This window comes from Myotis brandtii, unplaced genomic scaffold (assembly GCF_000412655.1).
Source record: "Myotis brandtii unplaced genomic scaffold, ASM41265v1 scaffold383, whole genome shotgun sequence".
In the NCBI taxonomy this organism is placed as follows: domain Eukaryota; kingdom Metazoa; phylum Chordata; class Mammalia; order Chiroptera; family Vespertilionidae; genus Myotis; species Myotis brandtii.
In genome coordinates this window covers 93,744-98,157 of record NW_005364711.1, presented here as the reverse complement: position 1 = coordinate 98,157, position 4,414 = coordinate 93,744, and the positions used below count along the sequence as shown (strand labels likewise).

Below are 4,414 nucleotides of genomic sequence, written 5' to 3'. Positions count from 1 at the left end.
ATAATCATAATCTCACACCTGACACCTCCAAGGCTGAATACTCAGGGCTAAGTGTAATGCAGACATTTACTGCAAACTGGAAAGTTACCACACATTGACTTAAAAGCTATCTAACCTGCAGTGATAAAGCAATTCAATCTGGTTTTATGTCGTGGATCTATTTTACTAATACAAATTTGTGTAAATATAGTTACCAAGACAAATGCAGGTGTTTATAGACATTTACCCAGTTGTTTCTATGCTACATTTCTTAGTGGGGCTGCTGCCTAGCTAGAGTGCTAGCCAGGCTCTGGCCACAGCATGACCTACTGTCCCCTTTTGTGGTGCCACCCTGATGAGTAGGGGTCAAAAGAGGGTAAGGGCTTCTCTGATTCTGGCTGTGCACTGCACACTGGAAAGCCAGGGAGCTAAACACATCACTTTCTGGCTGCTGGGCTCCGGGTTATGGCCACTGTGACTAGATTAACTCCTGCTTTGGAACTGCCCCCAGAAACCAGGGTTAAAAAAATGAATCAGACAGCACCATGGGACACCCTGGTGGCATCAGGTGGATATTACAAGCTATGTTCTAAAACTAATCCCCCTAACCTCGCCACTGGAAATGACTGGCTGGCTTTAAAAAAGCAATGCAGTAGTAAAATAAAAACTTGTCACCAGGAGACTTGGATTCAAGTTCTAGGCCAGTCACTTTACCATCTCTGAGCCTATTTCCTCAAACTGCAAAATGAGGCTAATACTATTTGAGGATTAAAATTAATCAAAGTACTTTCAGCTGTTATTTTCAGTAAGAAAAAGGGTGTGTGTTTTTTTGCCCTGGCTGGTGTGGCTCAGTGGGTTAGAGCATCAGACACCCATTGAAGGGTCTCAAACAACATTCCCCAGCCCTGGTAGGAATAAATGTGGGGGGCAACGAATCGGTTTCTCTCAACCCTCCCATCCCCCGCCCAAGCCCCCCACTCTTTCTAAAAAGCAATGGGAAAAATTCCTTAGGTGAGGATTAAAAAAAAGAAGGTATTTTTATCCCAAGTCCTTGCATTTTCTCCTTGAAGTTTTCCATTTAAAAAAGGCAGCAAAGTCACTACTTTGGGAATAAACCCAATCTGATCGGAGGACCACACTACATATGAGATCTAAACTATGGGGTACACCTGCCTAGGATTTCATGAATCTATTTACATATTCACATTTATTAAGGTGTGTACTAGGATACTAGACGTCTTGAAAGAAGTGTTAGAAAGTTAACAGTCCTTGCTCCGAAGGTTTACCATGTAGTTGAGGGAAATGCAACACATATACTAAGACAACAGCTTAGAGTTCATTAAGTGTATGAACTACATGTCACTATATAAACATGCCAAAGCAAGCAAAACAAATAGTGCAATTAGTCCAAGAATTGTACTTTAACTGATCAGGAAAGGGTAGAACAATTTTTAAGGGCCAGAGAAATGGGGGTGCTTATAGGATTTAGGTGTTGTGTGTTAAATGTTTGCTGAAGTCTCTTGGCTTTGAGAACTGCTTAAGCTAGTTCCTCTATAAGCCTAAAAATCAGGGTTCCTGGCCTGGAACAATATATCATCTGGTTTCTTCAGTCTATGTAAATCTTTATATCTGAATCCCTTTATGGAGTAACTCATTAAAAAAAAGAACCAAAATGATACAATCACATTGAGAAATCTGCAGGAACCCTCAGTGACAGGACCACTGAATTCAGAAGTGATTTAAGACTTTGTTCTGTAATAATTAAGCTTAAGAATGATGGGAAAAGGAGACCCAGGAGGAAACAGCAAAAAAAGGAACTATTGCCGGGCTGGTGTGGTTCAGTGGTTGAGGGTTGACTTATGAACCAGGAGGACACTGTTGGTTCAATTCCTGTCAGGGCACATGTGGGCTCAATCCCCAGTGTGGGGCATGCAGGAGGCAGCTAATCCATGAATCTCTATCATTGATATTCCGCCCTCTCTCTCCCTCTTCCTTTTTCTCTGAAACCAGTAACAACGTATTTTTTAAAAAGGAACTACTCGCCTTAACCGGTTTGGCTCAGTGGATAGAGTGTCAGCCTGCGGACTGAAGGGTCCCGGGTTCGAATCCAGTCAAGGGCATGTACCTTGGTTGCGGGCACATCCCCAGTAGGAAGTGTGCAGGAGGCAGCTGATTGATGTTTCTCTTATCGATGTTTCTAGCTCTCTATCCTTCTCCCTTCCTCTCTGTGAAAAATCAATTTAAAAAAAGGGAACTATTCTTTTACAAAACAATGGCATCAATTCTTGATCTATACTCAAAGTATGCACTTTGTGCAGCAAAACTTTATTTTTAACTTTGCAAGACTGTTTTTTGGGGGAGCTCTTTTCCAATTATACTTGGCTTAGGTTAGCATTTAAATTAATTTGCATTTCCTCACTAAGGAGAAATTATCTTAGGCAATGTTAGAATTAAAATTTTTCTCCAATAATCCATCCAGTTAACCAATAGTTTGTGAGATGGGCTTCTCTACAGTGCTTTGCTTTAAGAAGTACTAAGTTCTTTCCATCTTGTTCAATCAACATTTATTAAACTGATAGCATTGCATTTGGCTCATTGGGAAATACAAATATTACAAAAATTCCATAGGGCATGAAAAATTAACACAAAACATTCCACAGTAATAAATTGTGAGACTAAATGCATCAGAGAAGACAGCTATTATTTGGGTTTAGCAGCTTATTTTTCATAGTTGCAGAAATGAACTTTGAGGATGACCAGGATTTAAAGCTGCAGGTGACTGCTAAAGTGGGGGGAAGGAAGAAGTCTGAAAACGTAAGTACACAGAAGCAAAAACAAGCATGGTCAGTATTTGCCAGATCAATCAGAGCAGGGGAAGATGTGATTGAGAATAGTGATAAATTTAAAAGTAGACTATAAACCACTGGTTCATATTAGGTGAAGTGACATGTTTTAGGAAGATCAGACTTAATGGCCAGGATAGAGACTGGAGTCAGTGAAATAAGGTAAGACATTTTAGTAATAAATTTGGATGCACAGACAAGGATGCTGATATGGCAAATGGAGATGGAGGACAAATCCAAACAGAATTTTAAAGAACTCCATTTGACAAGAAAACACATCTCTATAGTCTAGCTTAAGTTAGATACAATGGTACTGTGGCCAAGAATTAGTGATACAAAAAAATTTTTTAATGTCTTCAAAAAAAATTAGAAACACTCTAGGTCACAATATGGAAAATGTTCTAAATATTTAGTTCTATTGCACAGTAAGTATAACTTGTATAGGGATTTAGTCCCAACTTAAAATTGAGACCTACATTTACTGGTTCTTTATTTAAGACAGGTGGGGAACAAGTTTGACCCGAAAAATCATTTGGTCTGGCCCTGCTAAGGGATTAGGGGTAAGTTAAATGTTTGACCAAATATAGGCTAATTTTTAAGTTGGTAACTTGTACGGCCCTGGAATGATGTTTTATTTTTAAGTTGGTAACTTGTACGGCCCTGGAATGATGTTTTAAATGGCCCCTGGCAGAAAAAAAAGGTTCCTCACCCAATTTAAGATACTCAGAAAAGGAATTCAATTTTCTAGGTTTCTTTTCCAAAGCAATTTAATAATTCAAAAGTGTCTATTCAGTGTAATAGCATTGTGCTACATACCTAGGAGGAAAGGGGATGAGAGGTTATTCCCCGTTAGAAGACAGGTGTATGGTAACACTAAGGACCAATAGTACTTTTTCAATTAAGTATTTATCATGTGCCACATACTGCTTTTATTCCTTAGAAAATAAAAATTCATGAACCAAGAAAGTTGAGGTAGATGGACAGAGAAAGCCAGCCAGGTGACATATGCTTATACTAGAGCACATACATAAAGTCTGTGCCAACATGCAAGGGAATGATTCTGTTTGATGGGTGTGCCAAAAATTCTCAGAGGTAATTTCTTCAGTACTACTTGAGGCATTGCTCCCATATTCATTTCGTTGACTAAATTAGACCAAGTGAGGCTAAGAAACTGTAATACAGTATTCTTAGTGACAATTTAAACAGGAGGCAAGTTGAAATTTGTTTCCTTTACATTTTTGCAATGTAAAGTTGGGGGAGATATGAATGACAAATGCTGAAGTACCACTCCCCAATAATTTTCAACTTTAAAATAAAATAAAATGGCACTAAGTAAACACATCAAGAGAAACATATACTTTTTGTCAAAAGATACTACTCTGTGCCTACTTACGTAAGGCCCAGAAAACAGGAAAACATAAACAGCCAACCTGACTTGCAGGTTCTTAAAGACAGTCAGTAACAATTAATGCCAAGAAATAAGGTCACTCCAGAAACTGTTTCATGCCATAAAAACTAAAGGCTTCTGAAAGCATATTCATTTTTTGGTAGTCTATGACTAATTTTATTCCAAGATTCCCCCCCCCCCCCAG

General features: G+C 38.8%; 1 long non-coding RNA gene across 1 annotated transcript in view; it reads right to left on the bottom strand.

Moving 5' to 3' along the window:
* LOC106727175 overlaps window positions 1-4,414 on the bottom strand; it is a 14,667-nt gene that overhangs the window by 6,128 nt on the left and 4,125 nt on the right. The window lies entirely within an intron of this gene.